The sequence below is a fragment of the Callithrix jacchus genome, chromosome 3 (genome assembly GCF_049354715.1).
Source record: "Callithrix jacchus isolate 240 chromosome 3, calJac240_pri, whole genome shotgun sequence".
Lineage (NCBI taxonomy): Eukaryota > Metazoa > Chordata > Mammalia > Primates > Cebidae > Callithrix > Callithrix jacchus.
In genome coordinates, this window is record NC_133504.1 from 32,882,608 (window position 1) to 32,898,486 (window position 15,879).

Genomic DNA, 15,879 nt, shown 5'->3' on the forward strand with positions numbered 1-15,879 from the left:
GGTTGTTGCAACTCGCAGACCAGGAGATTCCCTTGGGTGCCTCCACCAAGGCCATACATTTCAAGCAGAAAACTGGGCAGCTGTTTGGGCAGACAGTGAGCTAGCTCAGGATGTTCCCCCCTCCTCCAGTGGTGCCTGAAATGCCAGCGAGGCAGAACTGTCCACTCTCCTGGAAAGGAGGATGAAGCCAGGGAGCCAAGTGTTCTTGCTCAGCAGATCCCACCTCCATGGAGCCCAGCAAGCTAAGAGCCACTGGCTTGAAATTTTCATTGCCAGCACAGCAGTCTGAAGTCGACCTGGGATGCTCCAGCTTGGTGGGGTAAGGGGCGTCCACCATTACTGAGGCTTGAGTAGGTGGTTTTTCCCCTCACAGTGTAAGCAAAGCCACCGAGAATTTCCAACTGGGCAGAGCCCACCACAGCACCACATAGCCGATATAGCCAGACTGCCTTTCTAAATTCCTCCTCTTTGGGCAAGGCATCTCTGAAAGATAGGCAGCAGCCCCAGTGAGGGGCTTATAGATAAAATTCCCATCTCCCTGGGAAAGACAACCTGCGGGAAGAGGCAGCTGTGAGTGCAGCTTTAGCAGACTTAAACGTTCCTGCTTACTGGCTCTGAAGAGAGCAGTGGATCTACCAGCACAGTGCTCGAGCTCTGCTAAGGGACAGACTGCCTCCTCAAGTGGGTCCCTGAACCCTATGCATCCTGATGGGGATACACCTTCCAGCAGGGGTCAACAGACACCTCATATAAGAGAGCTCCAGCTGGCATCTGGCAGGAGCCTATCTGGGATGAAGCTTCCAAAGGAAGGAGCAGGTAGCAATCATTGCAGTTCTGCAGCCTTTGCTGGTGATACCCAGGCAAACAAGCTCTGGAATGGACCCCCAGCAAACTCAAGCAGACCTTCAGAAGAGGGGCCTGATGGCTAGAAGGAAAACCAACAGACAGAAAGCAATACCATCAATATCAACAAAAGGGATGCAACACAAAAACTCCATCTGAAGGTAACCAACAGCAAAGACAAAAGGTGGGTAAATCCACAAAGATGAGGAAAAACCAGTTCAAAAAGACTGAAAATTCAAAAACTAGAATGACTCTTCTCCTCTGAAGGATCACAATGCCTTGCCAGCAAGGGAACAAAACAGAATAGAGAACACGTTTAATGAATTGACAGAAGTAGTCTTCAGAAGGTGGGTAATGACAAATTCTTCTAAACGAAAGGAGCATTTCTAACCCAATGCAAGGGAGTTAAGAACCTTGAAAAAAGGTTAGAGGAATTGCTGAATAAAGTCACAGTTTATAGAAGAATATAAATGACCTGATGGAGCTGAAAAACACAGCATGAGAACTTCATGAAGCATACACAAGTGCAATAGTTGACTCAAACAAGCAGAAGAAAGGATAACAGAGATTAAAGATCGACCTAATCAATTAAAGGGTGATCTTTAAATAGGTTGAAATAAAAGTAAAGAAATGAAAACAAGATTAAAGAAAAAAGAATGAAAAGGAATGAACAAAACCTCCAAGAAATATGGGACTATATGAAAAGACCAAACCTTGTTTGATTTGTGTACCTGAAAGTGACAGGGAGAATTAAACCAAGTTGGAAAACACACTTCAGAATATTATCTAGGAGAACTTCCCAACCTAGCAAGACAGGCCAACATTCAAATTCAGAAAATACACAAAGATACTGATCAAGAAGAGCAACCCCAAGACATGTAATCATCAGATTCACCAAAGATTGAAATGAAGAAAAAAAGTGTTAAGAGCAGACAGATAGGTTGGGTTACCCACAAAGGGAAGCCCATCAAAATAGCAGAGGATCTCTCTGAAGAAACCCTACAAGCCAGAAGAGAGTGAGAGCCAATATTCAACATTCTTAAAAAATTGAATTTTCAACCCAGAATTTCATATCCAGCCAAACTAAGCTTCATAAGTGCAGGAGAAATAAAATTATTTACAGACAAGCAAATTCTAAGGGATTTTGTCACCACCAGGTCTGCCTTACAAGAGCTCCTGAGAGAAGCACTAAATACGGAAAGAAAAAACAAGTATCAGCCAATGCAAAAACAAACCAAAATGTAAAGACCATGATCACTGTGAAGAAGGCATCAACTAATGGAAAAAATAACCAGCTGGCATCACAATGACAGAATCAAATTCATACATAACAATATTAACCTTAAATATAAATGGGTTAAATGCCCCAATTCAAAAGCACAGACTGGAAAATTGGATGAAGAGTCAAGACCCATCAGTGTACTGTATTCAGGTAACACATCTCACATGCAAAGACACACATAGGCTTCAAAATGGAGAGATGGAGGAAGATTCACCAAGCAAAAAAAAAAAAAAAAGAAAGCAGGGTCTGTAATCCTAGTCTCTGATAAAAAAGACTTTAAAATAATGAAGATCAAAAAAGACAAAGAAGGGAATTATATAATGGTAAAGGGATCAGTGCAACCAAGAAGAGCTAATTCTTAATATAAATGTTAAATTTATATTACCTCAATACAAAAACACCCAGATTCATAAAGCAAGTTCTTAGAGACCTAGAAAGAGACTTAGACTCCCACACAATAATAGTGGAAGACTTTAACACCATGCTGTCAATATTAGACAGATCAATGAGAGAGAACATTAACAAGGATATTCAGGACTAGAACTCAACTCTGGACCAAGCAGATATAATAGACATCTACAGAACTCTCCACCCCAAATCAACAGAATATCCATTCTTCTCAGCACCACATCACACTTATTATAAAATTGACCACATAATTGAAAGTCAAAGACTCCTCAGCAAATGCAAAAGAATGGAAATCATAACAAGTCTCTCTGACAACAGTTCAATCAAATTAGAACCAGGATAAAGGAGCTCACTCAAAACCGCATAACTACATGGAAACTGAACAACCTTGCTCCTGACTGGCTATAGGGTAAATAACAAAATTAAGGCAGAAATAAATAAGTTATTTAAAACCAATGAGAACAAAGTCACAATGTACCAGAATTTCTAGGACAAAGCTAAAGCAGTGTGTAGTGGGAAATTTATAGCACTAAATGCCCACAGGAGAAAACGGGAAATATCTGAAATTGACAAATTAAACATCACAATTAAAAGAATTAACAGTTAACAGAATTTAATTTAATTTAACAAAATTAAAAGAAGCATCAGTGAACAAATTACAAGAAATAATGAAGAATAGAGCAGAACTGAAGGAGATACAGACACAAAAAAATCTTAAAAAAATCAGTGAATCTGGCTGGGCACAGCGGCTCAAGCCTGTAATCCCAGCACTTTGGGAGGCCGAGGCGGGTGGATCACGAGGTCAAGACATCAAGACCATCCTGGTCAACATGGTGAAACCCCATCTCTACTAAAAAAAATACAAAAAATTAGCTGGGCATGGTGGCGCATGCCTGTACTCCCAGCTACTCAGGAGGCTGAGGCAGGAGAATTGCCTGAACCCAGGAGGCGGAGGTTGTGGTGAGCTGAGATTGCGCCATTGCACTCCAGCCTGGGTAACAAGAGTGAAACTCCATCTCAAAAGAAAAAAAAAAAATCAGTGAATCTAAGAGCTTGTTTTTTTGAAGAGATTAATAAAATAGATAGACTGCTTGCCAGACTAACAAAGAAGAAAAGAGAGAAGAATCGAATAGACACAATAGAAAATGATAAAGGGGAGATCACCACTGATCCCACAGAAATACAAACTACCATCAAGAATACTATCAACACCTCTATGCAAATAAACTAGAAAACCTGGAAGAAATGGACAAATTCCTGGATGCATTCAACTTCCCAAGGCTTAACCAGGAAGAAGTTGAATACATGAACAGAACAATAACAAGTTCTGAAATAGAGGCAGTAATTAATACACTACCAACCAAAAGAAGCCCAGGACCAGACAAATTCACAGCCAAATTCTATCAGAGATACAAAGAGAAGCTGGTACCATTCCTTCTGAAACTATTCCAAACAATAGAAAAAGAGGGAATCCTCCCTAATTCATTTTATAAGGCCAGCATCATCCTGATACCAAAACCTGTCAGAGACAAAAACCAAGAAAAAAAAAAAAAAACAGAAGGAAATTTCAGGCCAATATCCCTGATGAACACTGATGTGAAAATACTCAATAAAATACTGGCAAATCGAATCCAGCAGCATATTAAATAGCTTATCCACCAAGATCAAGTTGGCTTCGTTCTTGGGATGCAAGGCTGGTTCCACATACACAAATCAATGAACATAATTCATCACATAAAGAGAAGCAATGAATAAAAAAAACATGATTATCTCAGTAGATGCAAAAAAGATCGTTGATAAAATTCAACACCCCTATATGCTAAAAACAGTCAATAAACTAGGTATTGATGGAACATATATCAAAATAATAAGAGCTATTTAGGATAACCCACAGCCAATATCATAAAGAATAGGCAAAAGCTGGACGCTTTCCTTTTGAAAACCAGCACAGGACAAGGTTGCCCTCTCTCACTGCTACTATTCAATATAGTATTTGATGTTCTGATCAGAGCAATCAGGCATGAGAAAGAAATAAAGAGCATTCAGTTAGGAAAAGAGAAAGCCAAATTTTCTCTTTTTGCAGATGACATGATTGTATATTTGTAAAACTCCATTGTCTCTGCCCCAAAACTCTTTTAACTGATAAGCAACTTCAGCAAAGTCTCAGGATACAAAATCAATGTGCAAAAATCACAAGCATTCCTATACACCAATAACAGACTAACAGAGAGCCAAATCAAAAGCAAACTCCCATTCACAACTGCTACAAAGAGAATAAAGTACCTTACAAAGGATGTGAAGGACCTGTTCATGGAGAACTACAAATCGCTGCTTGAGGAAATAAGAGAGGACACAAACAAATGGAAAACGTTCCATGCTCATGGATAGGAAGAATCAATATAGTGAAAATGGCCATACTACCCAAAGTAATATAGATTCAATGCTATTCCCATCAAGTTACTATTGACTTTCTTCACAGAAGTAGAAAAAACTACTTTAAATTTCACATAGAAACAAAAAAGAGCCTGTATAGTCAAGACCATCCTAAGCAAAAAGAATTAAGTTGGAGGCATCACATTACCTGACTTCAAACTATACTACAAGTCTACAGTAACTAAATCAACATGGTACTGGTACCAAAACAGAGATATAGACCAATGGAACAGAACAGAGGTCTCAGGAACACCACCACACATCTACAACCATCTGATCTTTGACAAACCTGACAAAAACAAGCAATGGGGAAGTATTCCCTATTTAATAAATGGTGTTGGGAAAACTGGGTAGCCATATGCAGAAAATGGAAACTGGACCTTTTCCTTACATTTTATAAACAAATTAACTCAAGATGGATTGACTATTTAAATGTAAGACCTAAAATCATAAAACCCCTAGAAGAAAGCCTAGGCAATAGTGTTCAGGACATAGGCATGGGCAAAGACTTCATGACTAAAGCACCAAAAGCACTGGCAACAAAAGCCAAAATTGACAAACAGGATCTAATTGAACTCAACAGCTCTGCACAACAAAAGAAACCATCGTCAGTGTGAACCAGCAAACTCCAGAATGGGAGGAAATTTTTGCCATTTATCCATCTGACAAAGGAGTAATATCTAGAATCGACAAGGAACTTGAACAAATTGACAAGAAAACAGCCCAATCAAAAAGTGGGTGAGGGGTATGAACAAACACTTTTCAAAAGAAGACATATAATTCTTTCAAGATGATTCAATATGATACATTCCTTAGTGAGAGCTCAGGGGATTCTGTAGCTAAAGTCTCTAAGGAAAAAGACTTCATAAATAACGCATGCTTTAATAAGTGCCAATTTATTTTTCCAGGACATCCATTAAGAGTGTAACAAAACTTTTAAATTCTTAAAAACAGTGACCCCTATAAATCTAGGCAGGTTTTTTTTTTGTATTAACACATTTGCCCAAATATTACTTTAAAAGATTTTCCTACTACAATTTTTGTGTCCAGGCGCATGTTTTATGTGTGCTGTGTGCTCTTTCTTCACCTATAAGGTGATTGGACCAAGAACAGTCATATGATGACTTGCTACAATGACAACCTGCTCATAGATCAGCCTCTAAAATATGTTGTATGAACAGTCATAGAAAGATGATCTCAATGTATCAAGTTACCTCTTGAGACAATTTGCACAAAGAATTCCAAAATATTGGATCGGTTAGGAACAGGGACAGAAGCTGACCATACTATAGGAAGAAATCTATGAAGTTTGTGTAAAGCCCAAGTTATGAGGAAGATTACTATGAGTAATCACTGGAAAATAGTGTACAGAAAGAAATGAAACAGACCCAATGGTTAAGCAGTATCTTCAGTCAAATAATACTGTGTGGGAGAGAAAGAGAGACCACATCCTTAAAATACCTCATGAAGTTGGCCTCTGTGACTCCAGTTCTAGTTTATATGCAACTTTTGATAGACACTTTTAATGTAATGTAAGTCTCCACTTTAAACCAAAGATCCAAACTAGAACAGTTTTTTATATCAGGCAAGTCATATACTGTAAATGTAATATACTACTCAAGTTTGCATATGAAATGTTAACAAACTCGGACATTTCTAAAAACGAATTCATCAGCTATGGTAAACTCTGGAGAATCTCTCTCTATTTCCAAGTTATACTGGAATAGTCTCACACCTAAATCAAAAGGAGAAATTGTGGGTTATGTGTAGGATTCAGCCCACAATAGTATATGATTGGCTTATTCTATTTTTTAATTAATTAATTAATTTAAAGGCAAAGTCTCACTGTCACCTAGGCTGGAGTGCAATGGCACAGGTTGGCTCACTACAACCTCCACCTCCCAGGTTCAAGTGACTCTTGTGCCTTTGCCTTCTGAGTAGCTGGGACTACAGGCGTGTGCCACCACACCTGGGTAATTTTTGTATTTTTAGTAGAGAAGAGATTTTTCCATATCAGTTAGACTGGTCTTGAACTCTTGACCTCAAGCGATCCACCCACCTCGACCTTCCAAAGCACTGCAATTACAGTTGTAAGCCATCACACCCAGCTCTTTTCTATATTTAAATGGGAAGATCGTACATAAAAATCTGAATTTTTACCTTCTCTTGAAAAATTAAGCCTGAAGACAATATACTAATATCCTATGGGACAACAGTTTACTGGATTTGAATAGAGGCTACATACTTTGAATGATAATTGTATTTTCCACTTTGCTACAGTTCATGGTGCTATGGCATATGGAATGGTTAAGTATCAGTTGCTACTTGCAATTTTTTTTAATAGTACAGAAGTGTGTTGGTGTGTGTTTGTTGGAGGCAGTGTGTTAGTAGTGTGACTGGCCCTGAAACAAAAGGGAGAGAGAAATTTTTTATTGGTGTTGGAGTTAAGACTATTTTTATATACTTAATCAGAAAACAGAGTATGCTTTAGCACACAAAAAGAAAGCAATTTAAGCAAGAAATTATGTTACCTTCCTGGCACAGAAATGTGTTTGACATGGCAATGTGTTTGATATTTCAAGCCCAGGCTGAAAGGAAAGGCTGATCTTTTTGTCTGCAAATAAAAGATCACAAGGGAATTAGTAAAAAGGCACTGGCAAACTTGCTTTTCTTATCAAATTTTCTAGGGTGTTTAGACTAAGGACCATAATGTCTTTTCTCTTCTTTAAAAGAAATTTAATTCTTAAAATCAAATTTTTATTACTATATAAGCCATAAAATTTTACATAAATGTACGTATATTATACACAAATGATACTTTTTTTGAAGACTTTTTTCTTTTCATGTTTTGGTTGGTCCTCTCCTCCTTCTTTACTTGACCCCTTCACATTCACCAGTTGCCGCTTCAAACCACTCCAGGCAGGTAACTCATGTTAACCGTTTATGATGCTTCCTCAGTATATTTTGCTATTACTCTTCTGATCATCTACTGAGATACACACATACACACATAACTTTACTAAAAGGCTTTTCAGTTTTTATAGTTCTGCAACTTGCAGTTAGATTGCAGGATTAGAAATTATTCCCAAATCCTAGAATTAGGTTCAATAATACAGGCATATTTAATTTGAAGTGACAATACCAGATTGCATTCCAAAAGTCAGCAACAAGTTTCATTTCCAGAGCAATACATGAGAATACCCTTCTGCTAACATTCCCAAATAGCGCTAGATGTTAGAGAGCTTTTTTTTTTTTTTTTACTTTTACTTTAAGTTCAGCGGAACAAGTGTTGGTTTGTTACATAGGCATAATTGTGTCGTGGCGGTTTGTTGAACAGATTATTTCATCACCCAGGCATTAAGCCTCGTACTCATTAGTTATTTTTCTTGATCCCCTCCCTCCTGCTACTCTCCATCCTCTGAAAAGCCCCAGTATGTCTTTCACCTCCCTGTGTCCATGTGTTCTCATCATTTAGCTCCCACTTATAAGTGAGAACATGTCGTATTCGGTTTCATGTCCCTGAATCAGTTTTCTAAGGATAATGGACTCCCACTCCATCCATGTCCCTGCAAAGTACATAAATTTGTTCTTTTTTATGGCTGTATAGTATTCCATGGTGTACATGTACCGCATTTCTTTATCCAGTCTATCATTGATAGGCATTTAGGTTGATTGATTTCATGTCTTTGCTATGTAAACAGTGCTGCAATGAACATATGTGTGCATGTGTCATTATAAGAGAATTATTATTTTATATTTGACACAGAGTCTTGTTCTGTCACCCAGGCTGGATTGCAATGGTGGGCTCTTGGCTCACGGCAACATCCACCTCTTGGGTTTCAGCAATTCTTCTGCCTCAGCCTCCTAAATAGCTGGGATCACAGGCATGCACCACCACACATGGTTAATTTTTGCATTTTTAGTAGAGATGGGGTTTCACCCTGTTGACCAGGCTGGTCTTAATCTCCTGACCTCAAGTGATCCACCTACCTTGGCTTCCAAAACTGCTGGGATTACAGGTGTGAGCCACCACGCCCAGCCAATAGAATGATTTATACTCCTTTGGGTAAATATCTAGTAATGAGATTGATGGGTCAATGGTATTTCTGACTCTAGGTCTTTGAGGAATTGCCAAACTGCCTTCTACAATGGCAGAACTAATTTACACTCCCACCAACAGGGTATAAGCATTCCTTGTTTTTTTCCACAACACCCCCAGCATCTGTTATTTTTTGACTTTTTAATGATAGCCATTCTGACTGGTATTAGATGGTATCTCACTGTGGTTTTGCTTTGCATTTCTCCAATGATCAATAATGTTGAACTTTTTTCATATGATTGTTGGCCATGTGTATGTGTTCTTTTGAAAAAGTCTATTCATGTACTTTTCCACTTTTTTATGAGGTTGTTTTTTCTTGTAAATGTATTTAAGTTCCTTATAAATGCTGAATATTAAACCTTTGTCAAATGTATAGTTTGCAAAAATTTTTTCCCATTCTGTAGGTTGTGTGTTTACTCCATTGACAGTTTCTTTTACTCTACAGAAGCTCTTTAAATTTTATTTCTCCTTTGCTTATGAAGCTTAATTTAGCTGTACATAAAATTCTTTGTTGGAATTTATTTTCTTTAAGAATGTTGAATATTTGTCCTCAATCTCTTCTGGCCTGTAGGGTTTCAGCTTGGAGGTTTGCTGTTAGTCTGACAGGCTTTCTTCTGCAGGTGACCTGACCTTTCAGAGAGCTTTTAATTTTTGTCAGTTCAATTTATGCAAAGTAATTTTATTGCTATATTGTTATTTAATTTCTATATCTACTAGTGGTTGACTATCATAACATCTATTAGACATTATAATGCTAAATTATGAACTACTTATTTAATACATTTTCATTTTTCTATTGCCTCTTCTTTTCCTTGTCAATATTTAAGCAGGTCTTTCAATGTAATATAAATATTAAATTTACGTGATATTTTTAGTGTCATTTTATTTAGCAGTTATATACTATATATATACATTTATCTTAATGTTATTTAATGTTTTTAATTTTATATAAATTTTTAAAATCTTTTACCTCTAGGCCAGAATATTCTTTGAATCTATACAAAATGTAAAGCATTTTCCAATAAAACTTTATTGAAACACAGCCACCCCTATTTACTTACATATTACACAACTCTTTTTCCATTACAATGTCAGAAATATGTAGTTGCAATAGAGACTGGAAGCTTGAAATAAATTTACTATCTGACACTTTCCAGAAAAAGTTTGCTGAACCTTGCTCTAGGTTAATATATTCTTCTGAAGAATTATTCTGGGCCTTTAATTTTCCTAGCATTGCAACTTACTTAATATGAGTCTCATTCCATTGGGATTTTGTTCTCTGCCTTCCAAGGTGAGAGCTAGCTACCTTAGATCTAATTTATTGAAGATGGATTCTAGTTTTTATGTTTTTCTCTCAGGTGGCAACTGCTGTCTAATAGAAAACTTCTGAACAGAAATACTGTAGAACAAAGAAATCAATATCTCATTGTATAATGTCAGAGTCCACAGAAAATTAGAAAAGATCTTTCTAGCACCTCTGATTATGTTAGTTACTTCACTTCTGATCTCATTTACCATGCATGTGCTTTGTTTGCTTTGTCTGATATTTCTGTCTCTAGCAGTTATACATCTAAATGAGTGATTATCTTCTTTATTGGCTCATTGATTTAAATCTGGTTGTTGCAAGTCATTAAGTGTTCACCATCACAAAATGATGGAAAGGGAGACGATTCCTACCTCTCTGGCTGACAGTATAGAAGTCACTGGAATGGCAGTCTGTTCATTCCCAAAAAAGAGTTTATGGAAGAGTTTTAATACCCAACTTAACAAGAGAGAGAGAGAGAGAAGAGGACTGAAGGATAAAATATTACTTGGCAGAAAGTATTAGAAAAAGCTATTGTAGTGATGCTAGCCGACCTGTAATTATAAATATTTCTACAGGTATTTGAGGTTGACAAAGCAGTTTTCAAAGCTCATTTAATCTTTTCTACATCTTTGTGAATGACTTTTTTCTTTTTTTTACTCCATTTCACAAATGAGATAACAGATTCAGATCAAACAACTTGTAAGTGACAGAGATAAAACAAATCTACGCCCTTAGGTACTAAATATCATGGTTTTTCCAAGTGTCTATATTGTTTTTATTGGAAAGAATGTAGAGAAGTGTGATGGAGAGGAATTAAAAGACTCTGCAGGGATAAGACTAGGATTTAAAAAAAGCAATTTTCTCCTCTACAGAGAAAGGCAATTTTCTTCAGTGCAAGGAAGAAAAATTAAATACATTTTTCAGAAGTTTAACATTTACGTATATATTCATTCATTTACCAAATATTTACTGAGAGCCTATTATGTGTTGGGCATTGTTCTAGGAGCTGGAGACACAGCAATCAACAAAAGATTACTCTCCTCATGGAGTGTAATAATAATAGATAAAATATATAGTGTACAAACCAGTGGTAAGTGTGTATATATACATACACACACATATATATACACACACACATATATATGTATATATATGCACACACATATATATATATGGCAGAGGACAGGATATAAAATGTTAGAGTATCAAGTTGAAATTTTACAAAGGATGACCAGAAAAGGCCTCACTGAGATGGCAGCTGAGAAGTTACCTGATTCACCAGTAACGTTATTTGGATTAACTTAGTTAACATTATAGTTTATTTTCCTATTTTCTCCTGGAAGATACCTCATACCCATTCTGTCCTTGCCAAAATTATACCAATTCATTATCAAGTGTTTCTAATTAATTATGTCTACTAATTAATTAATCTAATGATTTTCCAATGCATCAAGTAGAAGGTGACAAACTTGGTGAAGCTCGTCACACTGTATCACATTAGCTCAGCACTCTCCGGAGTAGATGACTTTTTAAAAATGACTATCTGCTTAGAGTGTGTGTGAAAAACCGGTAGCTTTCAGCTCTGTCAGAATGTTCACTGGATTAAATCAGTCACCCCAATGTTTTGTGCAATGGTCCTAGTAATGCCAAAAATGCAGAAATGCTAGAAATACAAGAGTTAAAATGACTGCCTCTTGCTCTAGGAGGAAATGAAATAGAAGACAGTTAACTACTCCATTTCTTTTCCACAGTAGTGGGCAGCCACAGTAACTCTCTGATACATTCTGACAGTTCGTAGATAAGAAATATCTGCTCTCCTCTTAAGAGTTTATTAAAGCAATTTATAAAAAGTGGCACTATTGTTGACATTTAAGGGGGGTTACCAAATAAATAACAGCTCCCCTTTTCCTAGTACCTATATTTGTAACCAAATGACACAAAGTTAAAAAACAAAAACAGAAAGTATCAGCTTCATTACTGAGAAAGCTGTTTGGAAAATGTAGCCTAGATTTGCATGCTAGTAAATTGTTTTGCTAATGTTGCTCTCTACAATTAAATTTATCCTGTAAACATTTATGTAGACAATTGGATCCACCAAATTGAGAAAGAGGAGCCACCAAATAGAGAAAGGTTTATATGGTACTCCCATGGAATGGTGAAAACAGCAGGCCTGGCTTGTGTCAAACATTTCCCTATCTTTCTCTGGGGAAATGTGAGTTTTGAGGAGAAAATACCAGGATATAGAAGCCAGAATGTTACCCTAATGGAGCTCCCTCCATATGGAAACATCAGTAGAGGAGTGATTAGAGTTCCTCTCTTATAATTTCATTTTATCTAGAAATATTTTCTTACATTGGTATTAATGGAAGACAGGAAAAAAAAACCCTTATGATTTATTTTTGAAATTAATTTGATCTTAGTTTTAATATCACTCAATTTAAAAAAATAAAAAAGACTTGCAAAAGTACTTGGAACAAAAGTGGATATAATAAAATTGTCCCAGCAAATGTTAACTGCCAAAAAATTGTGCTCAGTACTACAAATAAACTCTCTTCCAGAGATATTTTAGTATCAAACATAATCTTTACCTTCAAGATATTTATAATTAAGCAGTTTAGAAATAATAATCATAAATGATAATAAGCAATACAGCATAGAAGGTAATTGTTACTTAGTAACAATTGTCACATGATATTGCTCCACAGGAAAACCAGCGGCTCCACAGGAAGAGAGGGCCGCATGGCATGATGTGAAAACCCTTACCTGGGAAGCCAGAGACCTGGGCTCCTGTTTTGCCAAAATCTAACTGAAATTTCTATATGAGAAAGTCTTGTTTTATCTCTTTAAGTTTTAATTTCCTATTCTGTGAAATGGAGGGTTCAAATAGAACCTATGCAAAATTTTAAAAATTAAAAATGCCCAGTATAATAGTAACCAAAATAACCTTTGAACTTTTAAAGTTAAAATGGATTATGTCCCATATATTTTGTTCTTCATATTAGCAACTGCAAGAGAACAATGAAAATAAATTGTAGGCTGGGCTCGATGGATCACGCCTGTAATCCCAGCACTTTGGGAGGCCGAGGCGGGCAGATCACGAGGACAAGAGATGGAGACCATCCTGACGAACATGATGAAACTCCGTCTCTACTAAAAAATACAAAAATTGGCTGGGCGTGGTGGCACGCGCTTGTAGTCCCAGCTACTAGGGAGGCTGAGGCAGGAGAATTGCTTGAACCCAGGAGGCGGAGATTGCGGTGAGCCGAGATAGCGCCGAGCAGACATCGCACCATTCAACTCCAGCCTGGAGCCTGGCGGCAGAGTGAGACTCTTGTTTCAAAAAAAAAAAAAAAGAAATTGCAAATAGATAGAGATTTGCAAATAAATATGCCAATAAAGACGAATAATCAAAGGCACTAAGGTGGAAACCCAGTCTCCCAGCTATTTCAAAGGCCCAACATTTGTTTAAAAAAATGGTGAGGTGCAGTCATGAACTCATGTTACCAGAAAGCAGTCTGGATCCAGACTCCAAGAGAGAGTTCTTGAATGTCGCACAAGAAAGGATTCAGGCTGAGTCCACAGTGCAAAGTGAAAGTATGTATGTTAAGAAAGTAAACTGGTGAAAGAATAGCTACTCCACAGACAGAGCAGGGCATTCCTAAAACTAAGAGGAGGAATGCATCCACCCTAGGTGCGATGCTTGCCTATAAATAGGATCACAAAGACAGCAACAAAACCATGGGGAGATGTGCTCTGTTACAAGTGTTTGTGATAAAGGATTAATTTTCTCAATTACTATATTTTCAAGAATCAATATTATCTTTAAACAAAAATTAAGAATGCTTCTGTTCTTAAGACTCACGATATTGGGATATCAGGACATTACTGATTCTGGGTCTGTTTAGTAAACATTATCAGTCTGTTCCTTTAATTGTAAACATCAGGAGGCTAGAAATACCTAGCTTTCTGGGAATGCAGTCCAGCAAATGCCAGCCTTATTTTTCCTGGCCTTCATTCTAGATGGTGTCGTTCTGATTCAAATGCCTCTTTTAAGTGTTTACACTTGGTGTCTCTGTCTTTTTCCTTAGTTAAAACATGCTTCAACCACTCCACAAAAATCCTGCGCAGAACACTTTCCTAGAGTGTAATTTCACATAACCTAGGACTAAGCAAGAGGTAGGATCTAATACACGGATATAAGTCTTTTGTTCTAGCTCTGGACAAAAAATCTTGTTTGAATGGAGTGTCATTCTTACCATGTGCAACCTATCAAGAAGTGGTAGAAAGAAGAGAAAGAGACGCTGTTTTCATACACTCCAGTGTCTCTATCACTGCTATGTATTTTGTAGAATGAAAATATTTTCCTTTGAGGAATCTTTTTTCCTTCTGCTAAAGAAAAATAAGGCAATTTCTTAAAAAGAAAAAAAAAAGAAGTAAAAAATAAAAAAGGTTATGCTTGGGTAAACCTGAGAATAATTCAGAAAGGGCTGGCTGTCCCTAAAGTTGCGAATACAGGCTGAAGGGACTGAGGAGACTCTTACTGATTTTAGGAGGACCCTTTGTTTAATGACCCTTTTGAAAAGAAAGACAAGGAAGTTGAGAGAATTAATTTATCTACTTAGTAGTTAAAGAAAATAACAGAAATTCTGATTTTTGAGCTTTTTGCTGGATCACATGAAGGGAAAGAAGGGAGGCCACAATGTGAGGAGGAGGTGATGGGGAGAAAGTTCTGGTTAGGAAAGATGAAAACACAAAAATTAGAGACACAATCAAACAGAGGCACAGAGAAAGGGTAGCTGGCAGGAAGTGTTCTGCGGTGGTGATGTCTAATGTCGTTAGTGACACTAATACACACTGATAAATTTAAAATTGTGTTGCTTCATGTACTGTACTAAAACTTCTCTTCCTTATGTCAAGACCTCCAGGAAAGTTGGTTACCCAAAAAGAATCCTAATAAAGATGTAAGAGAAGGGATGAAGTATGAGGTTTACTCTGGGATAGAAATTTGAAAAAAAAAAAAAAAAAAAAAAAAAAAGGAGCTGCAAGGGGTGAGATCACAACTAAAGACCAAACCATTCAGTGATAATTGAAATTTAAAACTGAACATAAAAGTAGCAAAAGGAACTTAAGCACCTCCTTCCAAGAATTTCAGAAATAACTGAGACAATGATAAACTTCCCTGAGTAGGTGGGATGAAAAAGGATTTGACCACTTTATTTTCCAAAAAAGAAAGAATCTTAGAGATTAAAGGGCTCAAAGTTTTATAGGTAGCACTTTCTCTCTAGTACCTGCAGTGTGTGCATAGAAACCCTCAAGCTCAGGTCTCATTTCGGATAGAGTGATTTGTTAAGCTTAGATAAGCAAACACAATGCAAATCATCATAAGGAGAATATACTTAGGTGAATGCAATATATTCAGAATGACATCTTGACTTTGGGTAACTTCTTGTGAAGCTACATAAAACTTCTCTTATATCCAGTGACTCATCAAACATTACAGCTAATAGC